The sequence below is a fragment of the Trichosurus vulpecula genome, chromosome 4 (assembly GCF_011100635.1).
Source record: "Trichosurus vulpecula isolate mTriVul1 chromosome 4, mTriVul1.pri, whole genome shotgun sequence".
Classification (NCBI taxonomy): Eukaryota; Metazoa; Chordata; class Mammalia; order Diprotodontia; family Phalangeridae; genus Trichosurus; species Trichosurus vulpecula.
In genome coordinates, this window is record NC_050576.1 from 294,058,197 (window position 1) to 294,073,882 (window position 15,686).

At 37.9% G+C, this 15,686-nt stretch overlaps 1 protein-coding gene across 2 annotated transcripts in view; it reads right to left on the reverse strand.

The window, feature by feature from the left end:
• Nucleotides 1-15,364, reverse strand: part of CREB1 (cAMP responsive element binding protein 1) — a 71,452-nt gene extending 56,088 nt beyond the window's left edge. For both annotated transcript variants that reach the window (XM_036757885.1, XM_036757886.1), the window contains exon 1: nucleotides 15,180-15,364. The gene's annotated coding sequence lies outside the window, so the exon portion shown is untranslated. The remainder of the gene's footprint in view (nucleotides 1-15,179) is intronic.
• Nucleotides 15,365-15,686: the final 322 nt, after the last annotated feature.

Consider the following 15,686-nt stretch of genomic DNA (forward strand, 5'->3'; position numbering starts at 1 on the left):
GTCCTTTACAACATTATATCTATGTAAAGTGATAGTTGTAAAGTCTAAAAAAAGCAAGATATATCAACAAGTCTGTTACTATATTATGTTGCCAAGTGTCCTGGGAGAATCTGCTGCTTCCTAAGAGCAAAGAATAGGCTCATCTTTGAACTCCCAACATTTTCATTAGTTTTATCAATATTTATTATTCATATTATTCGTTGTAGCTAGCCATAAATTATGTTATGCGGTAACTGAAAACATTCTGTTCATAATGAAATATTGATATGCAAATACTTTGAAGGAGAATTAAATATAATCATATTGCTAAGAAAATTTTATAGGTTTTTGTAAATTTGCAAGTTTAAACACTTTAAACCAAATTGTGATCAAGCAAAATCTGTAACACTCCAGCTTTTGCCCCAAGAGCTGTTAAGAGAAGACGTATGCTGTATGACTCAATATTTTGAGTTTGAAAGCCAGGAACAAGCAGGGGACATCCAGTCAGTTCTACTTCATTGGAATCTCTAAAAATCTAGGTCCATGAAAAACAACTCTCTCCAGGATAGTGCACTAGGTAATACTGAGTAATGAATTATAACCTTGTGGAAAGTTAAATGCAATCAAAAAGATCTCTGGCTTTTTCCTGTACTTATTTTGTTGCTGCCTTTCTTCAGTTCACTACCTATATTTAAAAATACTTGTCATTCACCACCAATCTAGCAAAATTGAAGAGTATGATTTCAATACTAATATGTTAGCTGTACTCCAGGACCTTGGTGCTATTATCACCTATTATTCCAAAAGCCAGACAGAACATTTACAGCAGGTTCAAGTCCCAAATATATAGCCAAGATGTTAGGCTAATATGTCTAAACTTAAGATCTTTGTCATTCACAGTACATCACTGAGGGAACATACTGGAGGCACTCTCATCAACAACTAGAATAATTTTGGTAAGTCTCATCAAGACAAATGAATTTTTGACACTGAAGCAATATTTGCTTTGTGAATGCCTCAGTCTCCCATTTAAATCAAATTCACAAATCTAGCTCCCTCTGGAAGTTAGATCTGGGATAAAGTAAACAAAGATAAAGCAAAGAATGGAGTGGGGGTAGGCAGCTAGGTGGCACAGTGAGTAGAGCACTCGCCCTAAAATCAGGAGGACCTGAGTTCAAATCCAACCTCAGACACTTACTAGCTGTGTGACTTTAGGCAAATCACTTAACCCCAATTGCCCTTCCTTCCTCCCAAAAAAAAAAAAAAAAAAGGGAATCGTGTGGGGAAATTGTGTATGAGATAAATCACAAAGCAACTCTACTTTATGAAAATATTTGCAATGCTCTAGGGAAAACTATATTCAATTGTTTTCTTGCCAATTATTTATGCTTGTAATTGGTTGAAAAAAATTGTAATAATTCATAACTCTAGTTTAATATACATAGAGGATGGCATAAAATATTTAATCACTGAAAATTTAATTTTTTTGTATTTGCTTGGATATAATTACAAAAATTTTTGTAATAGTATATTTTGTGATATATTGGGGTCCTGAATTATCACCAGAATGTTACAATTTTGGGGTGAATTAATAGGATTCTTATATTCTGAAGCCTAGAATTTTTTTCCGAAGAAAATCATTTAGAGCAAGAATCAAGAGGTTTGGATTTTAATTCCAGATCTGTCATTAATTAAATTTGATAGCCTTGGGTAAATCTTTTTACCTTTCTTTGGGTCCCAGTTTCCTCATCTGTAAAATGAAAGAATTAGACTAGATCACAGATTCCCAAAATGGGCAATACTGCCCCTTAGGGACCACTGGACAGATTCTGGGTGTGGTAATAGCCTCAGGTGCAATTGGGGGGCATTGAATAAAAATAAGGGAGCTATGGAAGCACAAGGAAAGAAGAGAAGATAATTTTAAAAAACTGTTGGTACACATTTCAGTTGTTGTGTAAGTCATAGTGATTACATTATTTTCCAAAAAACCACACAAAATGCAAGTTATAACCTATCAGACTTGCCAATAGGTCTTAACAAGCAACTGTTGGCAAGCAAGTATACTGCTGTCTAGAAGTCCAGCATGCATTGGCAGCAACACGTGTGTGTAATGACTTGTTTACAATACACTATATGGTTACATGACGCAATACTGCATCATCAAAATTTCAAATCAGAAAAAAAAACCCCACAAATTTACAATAGACTAAATTTAAGATGTCATTAATTTTTTTTTAAATGATGCATATTTCAAGAAAAAAATTGTTAAAGGGTTAAAGAAAGTAGTTTTCCAAGGGAGTGCTGAGTAAATTTTTTTTTTTGAAAAGGTGGGTTAGGTCAAATAAGTTTGGAAACCTCTAGACTAGATGATTTCTGAAATCCTTTCTACCTCTGGGATGTGTTTAAAGCTTTTGTTGACATTTATTTCATAAAATGAAATTTAAAAATCTGCATGTCTCTTCTGCAGAAAAGTTTCATCGCCTTGTTCTAATTTCCCAATGAACTGAAACTAAAATGTCATAGTTATTTTTCTATCTACTTTTCCAGGTTCCTTTGGAAAATGAAGTGAATCCTTTTTCACATACAAAAAAATTTACTAATAAAAAAAAAGGTGAAATGTTTTGCAGAGCTGTAAAAGCAACTGTTTTTTTTTTTAAGTTGATCATCTGCTTTCTGAAGGTCCTTCCCTACCTTTCATCCCTTTTATTTTTTTTTTGATACTGACCAACTCATCCCAACCTGCCCTGTCTTTTCTCATCCCATCCTGCTTCATCCCTTACCCTTTCCTCTAAGCTGAGGACCACATTTCATTACTAAGAGATCATCAATCTTTGATGTGTCATCAATCTCTCATTTCTTTCCTCCTTTACTCCAGTCTCTGATGATTCTGTGTTCTTTTTCATAAAGGACAACCTCTCTACTTGTACCCTTGATCCCATTCCCAGATTACCACCATAATAAAGTACTCTATAACTCTTAAACTTTCCCTATCTGCTGGTTCCTTCCATGATGCTTACAAAAGGCACAAATCTTTTCAATATGGAATAACATTCTCACTAGACCCTACCATCCCTTTCTAGCGATCTTACTTTCATAGTCCAAATCCTTAGGAATAATAATAATAAAAAGGTTGTCTGCACTTCTTGCTTGTATCTCCTCTCCTCTCACTTCTTAACCCTTGGCTTCTGACCTTGTTTACTTAACCAAAACTGTTTTCTCCAAGATTCTGTTAAATCTGATGGCCTTTTCTCAATTCTTATCCTTCTGGACAACATTTTGACACTAATAACCACCCTCTCCTAGTCTCTCTTCATATTTTTGCTTGATTCTCTTACTCCACCTCAGTCTCCTTTGTTGGCTCACAGTCCAAGAGTATGTCCAGGGCCTCATCTATTCACTCTACATTCTGTCATTCAGCAACTTCAACAGCTTCCCAAGATTACCATCTTTATGCAGGTGGCTCCCAACTCTATATATGCAGCTCTAGTCTCTCCCGAGCATTCATTTGGGCAATTACAGGGTATTTCAAACTGGATGTCCCATGGCTATTTCAAGCTCGACATGTCAAACACGTAACTCATTAGCTTTCCCCTGAAACTCACCATCTTCTGATTTCCCTGTTTTTATCAAGGGTACTATTAACCTTTCATTCACCTAGGTTCGCTCAGTATAGCCCTCAAATACCTAATTCTTCACCCCACATAGCTAATCAGTTGCCAAACCTTGTAATTTCTACCTTCACAATCTCTCTAGCAGCTATGTCCTTCCTGGTGTCTACCCCAGTTCAGGCACATCACCTTTTGCCTGGACTACCACAATAACCTAATTAGTGTCCCTACCTCAAATCTCTCCCTTCTCCAATCCATCTTCCACACAGATGCCATATTTCCCACAAGTTCAAGAATGACTATGTAACTTCCCTACTCAATAAACTCTAGGGGTCTCTGTTGCCTTTAGGATCAAATATAAACACCTCTGTTTAGCTTTTAAAATCCTTTCAACCTGGCCCAACCTATCTTTTCCAAGTTTATTACTCATTGCTTCCATTCCTGTACTCCATCCAGATGAAATGGACTTCTTGTTTCTCACACATGACACCCCAGCTCTCTCTGAGCCTTTGCACTGGCTGTCACCCATAAATGAAATGTATTTCTCATATACTTCTGCATCTTATGTTTACTTCTAAACTCTGCTCAAGTGCCACCTTTTACCTAAAGCCTTTTATGATTACTCTAGTTACTAGGATACCTGTTAATTTTGTATATTTTGATTCCCCTGAATACTCCTTTATAATGGGACTGTGCCATTTTTATCTTTGTATCACCACAGGTATTTGTCATAATTTACAAGGAATGTTCACTATAAATGATCTTTGTAAAGTAACTTAAACTTTATGGACATACAATAAATACACACAAAACTTAGTAAATGATCACAAATAATAATGAAGACAAGTGTCTATGAACTTTAGCCATGGCTCCCACAGAAGAAAAAGAAAGTTTCGTTTTATTGTCTGTGTTCATTATTTTTCAATGGATTCTGGAAAGAGGTGAAGTACATTTAAAAAAAAAAAAGGAAGGTAAATGCACAGCAATTTTTGTATCCACTAAAAAGAATAAGGTTTTTCAAAATAAGTCCTACCAGGTCTGGTAAAATTAAGAATGAACCAAAAAAGTACTACTGAATGTAAATATTTATTTAATTATTGTCCTACATAGACCATAAAATGATAGTTTGTTCCACGGAATTTAATAATATACTTTAGAATTTGGCTTTAGAAAAAAATTTTTCCCTTGGTTAGTTTCTTACAAAATGGCCCTAGGAAAGTGAAAAATATTGGTTTCCTTGAGGAGGCAATATGAAAAGCACAGAATTGAAATACTCAGGAGATCTGAGAGATTTGTCTCAGGGGTCACATAGAAAGTAATATAGCTGAGATGAAAACTCAATTCAAAATCCAGTGTGTTCTTTCCACTGTGTCAGTAAGTATATTCACATATACTCTGTCTCAGTCAATGCCTATGTGTTAAGTAGGATATCTTATTATTTCCAATTTAAAGATAAGAAAACAGAGTAATCATTAAGTGACTTGTATAAATTCAAAGTTATTTGTGCTATAGCCAGAACTAAAAACCCTTGGTTTTCAACCTGGCTGTAGAGATTTCTGTATTGCCTCAATTACCTAAAAGAATAGATATTATTAAAAGTTTACCAAGTTACCTTACTAATTATCTTAATAGCATAGTTGGCTTTGGCTAGGTGTATGTTGAATAGAAAGAGAAAATGCCCCAAGATCATACTTAGTGTGGGGAGGGAAGGGTCAATTTAAAAGAGAATTGACCATAGATAACCCATAAAGTTAATCTACACAGAAAATTTATTTTTTCTATATATTCTTTACTGCTAATAAAGTACAGGGGTGGAAGTGTAGGAAAGTGGCACAGGGAAATTAAGTCTAAAAAAATGCTGGAGTATAAGAACATTTTCAAATCTATATTCCTGACTTAATCAGGGAATGAGGAACTCTTTCTTTTAATCTATAGAGGCTCCTGGTAGCTTAACTTTCATTATTTTATTAATTGTAATATTGCATACATTTCAGAGATGAAGATAATGTTAAGTTAATAAAGCATTTGAGTTACTGGAAATTCATAATAGAGGAAATTTCCATTCAAACAGAGAATGCCACTTAACTTTTACACTGCATGCATATCATAAAGGGTGTGATAATACTTTCCTAAAATGACCGGAATACAGACATTATGGCAGGTACATTTAGTTTTTTAAGCCAAAACACTATTCTAATCCAGTGTTATGAATTTTGAACTGATATTTACATGCATGTCTCCATTATCCTATGCATATATCAAAAACTTATGAGTATTAGACCTGACTTAGCAATTTATCACATTAAACATTATCTAAGTGTTTTCTAAATAAGTGGTAACAATTTTGCCAGCTCGAAGCACTTTTAAACTAGTCTACAGTAATGTATGTATAATAAAAGAAATGAACTTTTTTTTAACTACTAGCCTCAAAGTTTTTCTGATTGTTAATAAAAGTAGCAACATTCATGATTATGTCAATAGATGTCTAAAAAGCTTCTGACAAAATACAATACTCATTCCTATTAAAAATATTTGAAAGCATAGGTATAAAGATTTTTTCCCTTGAAATGGTAATTAGTATCTACCTAAAACCATGAGCTTATCTGTAATGGGATAAGCTAGAAGTCTTCCCAATAAGATCAGGAGTGAAATAAGGATGCCCATTATTACCAATATTCACTATCATACTAAAAATATTAGCAATAGCATTGAGAGGAAAAAGAAATTGAAGGAATCAGAAGGGCAATGAGGTAACAAAACTATCTCTTTTTGCAGATGATATGATGATACACTTGGAAAATCCTAGAGTCAACTAAAAAGCTAGTTGAAACAATAACTTAGCAAAGTAGCAGGATATAAAATAATCCCACATAAAAGTTATCCTGACTGGACAATTTACAGAACCAGTATAACTTTCAGACATTTTTTGTACTTAGTGAAACAGTATTACTAACTTAAGAGTCCCAGGTGCACCAGCTGTGACTGTAAGTCACTTTATGATTCGTAGTCTAAGCGACCTAAACTCTTTAACGACCCTTTTCCCAGGTCTAAATTATGCCTCCTGATTGTTAAAATGGGGATAATATCGCTTGTATTTGTCTCATGTGTGTGTGTGTACACATACACATGCATATACACATGTTTCTCCCATTAGAATATAAGCTCCTTGAGAAAAAAATTAACATAACTTTTCACTGTCATTGTATCCCTGTCACTTAGCACAGAGCCTGGCACTTGCTGATTGCTACTTCATATGATTTTTGTAAAGAAAGCACTTTGTAAAACTATATAGCAACATGCAAAAATGAAACAATGTTATAGGTTCTAAGGCAGGATATACCCTACAAGTTTCATGAGGGCATATCGAAGTATATGAAATAACTAACTGGGATTTGGATTCAGGGCCTCTGACTCCAGAGTCAGTTCTCTTTCTATTGTACCATGTAGCCAGGTTGGTCTGTAGCTGGCAGAATTAAGACGACTGGCTGTATCCTAATACCTTTATTCTTGAAACAGGTTTTACCTCTAAAAATATATTTATTCCCTATCCCATTAGCTCTAAATGCCTCTATAGGAAGACATGTATGAACATGAGGAAAACACGTATAAACAATGAGGCAAAATCTGCATAATGACTATAATTATTAAGCATCCATGTAGGCCAGGCACTGGAGATACAAAGACAAAAATGAAGTAGTTCCCGCCCTCAAGAAGCTTATATCCTATTATATATATATAATGTAAATAAAAATGGCACTTTGATCAACTGTTACTGCTATCTTGGCCCCAGAAGATAGATGCTGAAATACAAGATCTCACTAGTGGTCTGTCATTTGTGTATGTGTGGTTCTATTCTGGGTCCTCCCATAGGCCAGAAGTACAAGGGTTACTGACAGGCCTGAACCCACTCTGATTGGCCCTTCAACCTGGGCTGATCCATCCCTCCTTAGGCCTCTGGGAGGTTGCCCCTACCCTCTCCCACCCTTGCAGGGCTCACCACATCAAATTTAGTGGGGACATCTAATTGGTTGAGTCTCACTGAAGTTTAGACTCTTGACTTCAAGAGTTCCACCAACTTCAGCTTCCCCAGCAGGAGGGATTACAGGCATTACACCATCAGGCTTGGCTCTGTAATTTGTAATGCTCCAGCAGAATGGGTCATCAATGATTGATCTTACCTTTTCATATTAGAAGGGAGGATGGAATTGTTTGTGGAAGGGGAGGTATCTATTGTAGATGGTCTTCTCAAGAAGTTTAGCCACAAAGGGCAGAAGAGATATTAGAAGGATTAAGTGATGGTTTTCTGAGGATGGAGTAGGCATAGGCATGTTTATAGGCAGTAGATAAAGATCCAGATGAGGGAGAGATGGAAAATAAGTGAAAAGAGTGGATAGGAATAAGGAATTGGATGCTGGGGAAAAGGGTTTGGATTCAGTATCACTGAGATGTGTGGGTTATGACCAAGTGTAGGTTAAACATTAAGTGCCACTGCTCTTCTTCCTAGAGGAGAATAAAGATCAAGCAAGAGACACAGGCACCAGACAGAAGGCATACAATAAGATGGGATTCACATTTTCTCTTTCCTCTGAAGGCTGAAGAACAGGCAGAAGATGGCACAGCAGAATGAAATCCTGCTTCCCAATGTCTTTGCTGTAGTGGGAGATAGAAGACTCCAGGTCAGAAAGGTTACTCCTCTTTGAATCCAGAAGCTCTCCTCACCGCAGGACACAGGACACCACGCTGGCATGAGACAGAAACTGTCCCTCACTAGTGCAGATGGAAGTCAAACCCTAGACCATGCCACCTCCCCAACGGGACACAAGCAGCAGGAGATAAAAGGTTATTCTTCTCACCTGAAGCTGCAGATGAGCTAGGTGGAGCAGGAAGTAGAAGTCTTCTCTGAGGGGGAAGGATTTAAGCTGTGGACCCCCTCCTGCCTTCTTTTAGGAAACACCAATAGCAGGAGATGGAAGGTGAGAGTAAGAAGAGAATCTGTGCCCAAGTCCTAGACTCAAGGCCATTCTTCTTCTACTATACCACACCTAAGTCTACAATTTAAGCATTTTGGAGAGTTGTCTGGGACTCAGAGAGATTAAGGAACTTATCCTTGGCCATATAGCTAGTAAGTATCAAAAGGGAGATTCAACCCTGCCTGGTCTTCCTAATGCCGAGTCTGGTATTTTGTCCATTAGCTCAGACTGTTCCTAGAAATAATTGTTACTTATTTGAAAGTAGTGTTCATTTAAGAGTACAAGTAGATCTGAATGAACAATGCCTTTCAGGATGACTGAATAGTCTGAAATAACTGAGACACCATATACATGTGAATTATTATTAAACAACTTAAAATAGTTTTTTTTAAACCTCCAGTGGCACATTACCCATATTACAACAGGTAAGAAAAATTACTTCAGTCTAGATCAAACTTTTTTTAGCTAGAGCTACAATGTCACAGTTAAAATCAAATACTAATAGGCCCATCGCTAGCTCATTAAATAAAATTGTTGAAACACACAGTAGAGAAACGAAAGCACCAAATTAGGAGACAGAAGACCTCAGTTCTAGCCTCAGCTCCACCACTATCTACAGTTTTGGAGTTTGGTACATCCTTTCACCTCTCCAGAGCCCATTTAAAAAAACAAAATTCATGATAGGGAAAAATACTGGCTTGTCTTATTTTACTATTGTGAGGATCAAATGAAATGCATAAGTTGCTTTATTTATTATGAGGGACTCATGGGGTGTTTAACACTGCACCTTAGGCCACACCTGGTTGATGTGTGAATTAGTTTTGCTGACATGTTCCTTTTCCCACTTTTAAATCAAAAGGATTACACAAACACAAAATATTGCTCTACATGTTCAGCCAGAAAGAGTTTCATTTTTACCTTTGGTAGCAACTTTCAAAACTTGGTGAAAGTTCCCTTCCTGAGACTTAAAAAATAATTTAATCAGTCTCTTTTATTAGCCTTTTCTCCTATATCAATCCTTACAGTTGACAACTAAGTCTTCTAATTCTAAATTGCAATTGCTTAGCCTACTGGTATTACTTCCTGGTCCTAAGGACACACACACCACCTAGAACCAGAGTATAAGAAATGGTGACAAATGGCTTCAGGTTAATGGTCAAGACAGTTTTGACTATTTAAGATACTGAAAGCTTTTTTCTTTTTTAAAGTAAGTATCCTGGGGCAGTTAGGTGGCAGAGTACATGGGCCCTAGAGCCATAAAGACCTGAGTTAAATTCAGGCCGGTTACTTAACACCAACTGCCTTTAAAAAAAATTTGGTATCCTTACTCTCACTTACGTTCCAACAGTGCTTATTATATTTCTCCATCCAAGCTGGACACTGATAAAAGATACTATCTGAATTTTTAAAATTTATTATGGAATAATGATTTTCAAAAAGAAGAAAACCAAATGTCAATGTTTCTAGGTGATTTGTCCCTGCCTAAAATACAAAGCATAGTACGATCAATTACTGGACTGTTCAATTAAATACCACTAAATTTACATAAAATAAAAAGGAGAGGGGTTCTTTTTAAACTAGGTCAGTTTCTAACACTAAGCATCAATGTCATTGCTACACTGATACCTTGAAGTGGCTGGCAGAAGCAAAAAGAAAAAAAATAAGTCAAATACTAGAATGAAGGAGGAGTATTTTCAATATTTGACTTATGTTGCTATGTGGCATCAATGTTATGGATTAACAGTAGTAAACACACAACTATCATATTTTAGGCTAGAAGTAGGCAAAAACTAACATTGTAAGTCTAAGGTGATAAAAGTATGAAGGAAAACGTAACAGGATTGCTGGTGTATGGTAGGCTTCTTAAGGGGAACTGTCTCACTTTTATATTCTTATTATCTATTATCTCGTCGGGCTGGTAGCAGGTGCTTAATAAACAAATTTTGACTGATTCTTCTTATCAAGATAACCCTGTAAAGCCCCCTTTATAGGTTAAATGAAAATAGCTCCAAAGGGAGCCTTCGGTTGCTTTCACTGGTGAAAAAAACATTTAAATATATCAGAAAACCTATAAAAATGTTTGTGCTTGCAGATGTTACAAAAGGCAAAAATTACAATATGCTCAAAAAAAAATCACCTTTAGTATAGGGTATCATTTTAAATAATAAAAATCACAGATCATCAGCTAAAATAAAAATAGATATAAAGCTAAAAGAATCTGAATTTTCAACATATGTAATTTCAGCGTACAAATGACAACTCCAGCATTAAGGTAGTTGCACTTAAAAGATCACAGGACTTAGAGATGAAAGAGGCATTAGCAATTAATCCAATCTATTTTACAAATACGTAAATTAAGGCCCCAGAGAGTTCCTCCTCAGTTGCCCATGGTCACATAGCTACTAAGTATAATAGTTGACATTTGATTCAGGTCTCCTGACCACAAATTCAGCACTCTTTCTACCATACACATTGAAAAACCATTTTAGAACTGGAAACGAATACATTGTTGTTTCTTGGTAAGTTACTTATAAAAATCATTATTAAATTCAGAAAAGAAGTAATGGATCCAAAAGAGCACCATAAGTATGTGACACCTTGGATTAAAAAAATGTTCACAGGACTGCTAAAGTATAACATGGATAAATGGCTTTTGTCTCTTAATTGAGTCATATACACTGTATGACATAGACGGATTTCCAAAATAAATACTTGGATGAAAAAACCTTGTATACGGTAGAGCTTTACATATCAAAAAAAGTTAAAATTTCAGTTTGTTTGGGAACCAAAGTTAAAAACCACATTAATATCTCTTTCTGAAACACAGAAATACTGGTAAATCATCAAGAAATCTGATGTGCAAAGGCCATCTGAGGAATGATCACTAAACATAAAAATGCTGAGAAACTATGTTTGAGGAACTTTTATGACAGTATTTCTTACCACTATAGGAGTTAAGTATTATGTGCAACTATAAGAGAGAAAAAAATCCCACAGAAAAAGCAGGTAAGCCAAAAATATCAACTAGTTTAGGGAAACAGTTCTGCTTACTATAGTGTGAATTTGAATGGAAAATGGTGGTACTCCCAACTTCCCATGTTTATCCACAGTTGTATTAACTTTTCTGTGGAAAGTAAGGTTTCTTTTAATTCAGAAAATCAGTTGTTTTACATCAACTGATTTTCTGCTGTTCAAAGTTTTTAATGAAATCTCTCATCCTTACACAAGATATACTGCCTAAAAATCCAGATGTGTATGTACATAATGTGTGTGAATCCCTTTGCTATAAGTAAAAGCTCTGGAAACTTAAGTTCCTATTCTTGTTATCTTGGGGCATACAACTAACTGTAACAGGCACCATGAGGGCAGGAAAAAAAAAACTTAATATTTTTCAGTCGTTAGGTAGGTGTACATAACAGATCTGAACCTTACCTTTCAAAGAATTGAACTGCTGTTTCAAATGTGCCAACAAGTAATTTTCCAAGAATACACACACATACACAGTTGGCTGGATGTGTACATACAATGATACATGTCATGTATAAATTACAAATGAGTCAATTTTTGTTTAGATAAATGCTCCAACATGAAATTACAATTAGGAGATGGAAAGATAAAATTTACTTTTTTTCCTGTAGCTGTGGTTTAACTTATCAAAGCAAAAACAGAAATAATGTATACTTGTTTAAGAAAACTAGTTACTGTTTCTCTACCTATTCAAAGGGCCTATGATGTTTCACAATATTCAGAACTAATCAAAACTGGCATGCCAGAAAGATTAAAGAATCAAGTGAAGATGAAGGAAAGTCACTCGCAGCATATGAATTATCCCAATAGTAAAATTAAAATTGTCTAAGTTGATTATCATATTATTACTAAATTTTATTTAGGTTACACTGACGAAATTTCTAACAGCATGTTATCCCTAAATCTAGATTAAAAACAAACAAAAATACAAGCAAAAAAAAATCCACTACTGGAAAATCCAAAGGCATAAACTAAGTAAAGCTTTGGATTTAAATGGAATTGCTATTGGAATACTTCCAATTACAACACTTCCCTCTCCCTGTCTTTTTTGCTTATAGTACATTTGCTCTGCCACTTTCAATAGGTAGAAATCAATTGTTTAAAAACAGACACTTGGGAAGATACGAAATCATTTCAATTCAGCACTATAAGTGCATTCAAATATTATTCAGACAATTCCAAGAACTACAAATTAAGAACTTACCTATTACTCAAGTGGGGCTACAAGAAAAATAATCTAAGAGCAATAAAATGCTTACGTATTAGAGTCTGTTCTTAGTTTCTACAAGGGGAAAAAGTACTAACATTTGCTGGTCAGGCTAGTACAATGTTTGTGCACTATAATGTTTTATGAGCAATTTCCTTATCAAGTTTCCTGTTAATAAAACCAATGCTGAAATAAATTGTCCCAAAGATGACAAACTGAGAACACGGAATTGTAAACATACACATATGTGTGTGTATATGTATGTATATGTGTGTGTGGTTGGGAGGGCTGTCTAGCTGTCACATAAAAATATCTGATTTTTATGTAGCATTTTAAGATTTAAAAAGCACTTACACACGCTCTCATTTGATCATCACAACATCCCTGTGAGACAGGTACTGCAGATAGTATCACCTATTTTACAGATGAGGAAACTGAGGCTCTGACATTTTGCAAAAGGTAGTTACCACAACTTTGTTAAGTCTCTAATTCTAGCTACAGATCATAATGTTCATCAATTATTCTACTGATGGGTAAACAATGTAGTTTTATCTTGACAAACAAAATGCCTTTGTCAAGTTTGATAGTTCCTTCAAATTATAAAGACTTAGAGATACATTTTTTCGCCAGATAAGTCTAAGGAAGAGAATTTTAAAACAAGAAACTGAGGTGTATGTAGAAAAAATTTAATTGCAGGGTCAGATATATTCTAAACTAAAAACATGTTAGAAGCTTGCATGCAATTATTCTCATCTGAAATCCTAATTCAATGGTGTGATGAAATACAGGTAACTGAAACAAATCATACTCAAAGTTACCAAAAAAAAAATTTTTTTTCTGATAGCCAATGTGCCAATGAACTTAAGACATTTTTCTTGCCCCCAATTAAGAGAAATAAAAATGTGTAAACAAAAGTTGCTTTTTTACTCCATGATGAAGGGTATGTGTTATATAGGGAAAAACCAAAAATGTGTAAACAAAAGTTGCCTTTTACTCCACGATGAAGGTTACACTGTGCTATAGGAGGAAATACATACTATTTTAAAAAAAACCACACAACTTCAGGGCTTTGCTAAGTTGCCACCACTTCCGACAGTTAAATTTTGTCAAGAACATTAATTTGGGGGTCAGGGGAATGTGGAGAAGAGAGATGGAAACCTACATAACACTTTGCAAGGTTTGGAAGAAAACAGCGATGTTCATCACCCCCATAAAGACTCAGAAAAACGGTTTTTTTTTTTTTTTAAAGACAAGTTTCAGAATGAAACGGTGCAAATGACTTTTACCTCAAAGGGTTAAATCCGAAACTGCCCCAGGAGCCGTGGCTTCCCTTTTACAAAATAGTTTTTTTTTTTTAAACTAAAAAGAGTTTCTTCGTTGTTAAAAAAAAAAAAAGAGAGAGACGGACAGACTTAGGTCAATGAACACCGGGCTCTGCACCCCCCGCCCCCGGCCCCCTTCTTAAAAAGGAGGGAAAGTCAACTAAAATGAACTGCAACATTAACTCTCATCACAACTGCGCAGGAAAAAAAACCTCCACAATTTCCCCAAAGGGGGTGGCTGGACACGGGGTGAGTAAAAAAGTGCAGCAATAAAAATACGATACGAAAAACGCCTTTGGTTCGGAACTTTATTGCACAAAAGAGCAAAGAGAGAAAGACAGCAGGTTAAACGTTGCCTTTTTTTTTGCACCCCCCCCGAAACTGGTGTGGTAGAGGGGTTTTTCCGGAAGCGAACCCCTTCGCCAACACTTTCTGCCCCCAAAACTTCCTTTTCCTCACTCCTCAAAAAAAAAAAATTAATAAGGATGAAAACAACAAAAACTCCCGGGGCCTGAAGCCGCTTCTTTCCCTGTGACCCGGCGGTGCAGGAGGAGAAGCAGGCGAGAAGCGCACGGGGTGGGAGGGAGAGGGGTTCCGCGGGGGGGAAGGGGGGGCTCGGCGGTGGTTTCCCGCACATCCCCCCCCCCTCCCCCCCGCGGGAGAAGCAGGGCTCGGGCTCCCCGCCGCGGGCGCCCCTCACCCCTCCGCGGCGCGCCGGGGCCGCGGGGATGCGGGGGTCCCGCTCCCGCCGCCCCCTCCCCCGCAGCGCCCCTCCCCGGGTGCCCCCGGGCCCCCCGCCCGCAAGCTTGCCCCCCGCCAGGAGCGCCGCCGCTGGCTGCAGGCAGAGTCGCTGCCGCCCCGGCCGCCGCTGGCTCCAGTCCGCCGCCATTATTCTTTGTTCGCTGAGAGCGGCGGCGATGTGGTCGGGCTCGGGCGGAGGCTCCATCTTTAACGCGGCCCCTCCTGCGAGGGGAAGGCCCCGAGCGCGGGTGTCCGGCGCCTCCCCGTCCCCCCTCCGTCCCCCCGGCTCTCTCGGGCTCCTGCCTCCTCCTCCTGCTCCTCTTACCGGTGGTACTGGCTCCTCCGTCACTGCTTTCGTTCGCGGCCCGGATCTCGCTGGAGTTTTATTCTCTCCCCCACGTAACACACCGCGTCAAACTACACCTCCGCCGCGTCACTCACCAACACTCCGCTTCTCCCAGCCGCCCGGGCCACAGGCAGCAGCAGCCGCCGCCGACTGAGGAGCCGCAGCCAGGGAGCCAGCCAGCGCCGCCCAGTGCCGAGTGCGCAGCGGCGGCCGCGCACGGAAACGCCCGAACTCGGCCGGAGACGCCCGAGTGGCCCCGCCTCGCGGCTCCCGAGGCGGAACTTGCCGAGCGGCTTCGGGAGCCCCCGGGCCCACACCAGACTACGACGGGGGAGGGGAAGCGGGAAGGTGGTTGCGGCATCCGCCGCGCTAACCCCGTAGGCTCAGCCTGCTGGGGAAGGGAAGGACCGTTTGTTTGTCACCCAGCGGGCCGAAAAAACGGTAGAAAGGGAATTCCTCCGAGGTTATGGTTCTTTAAGGCAGCTC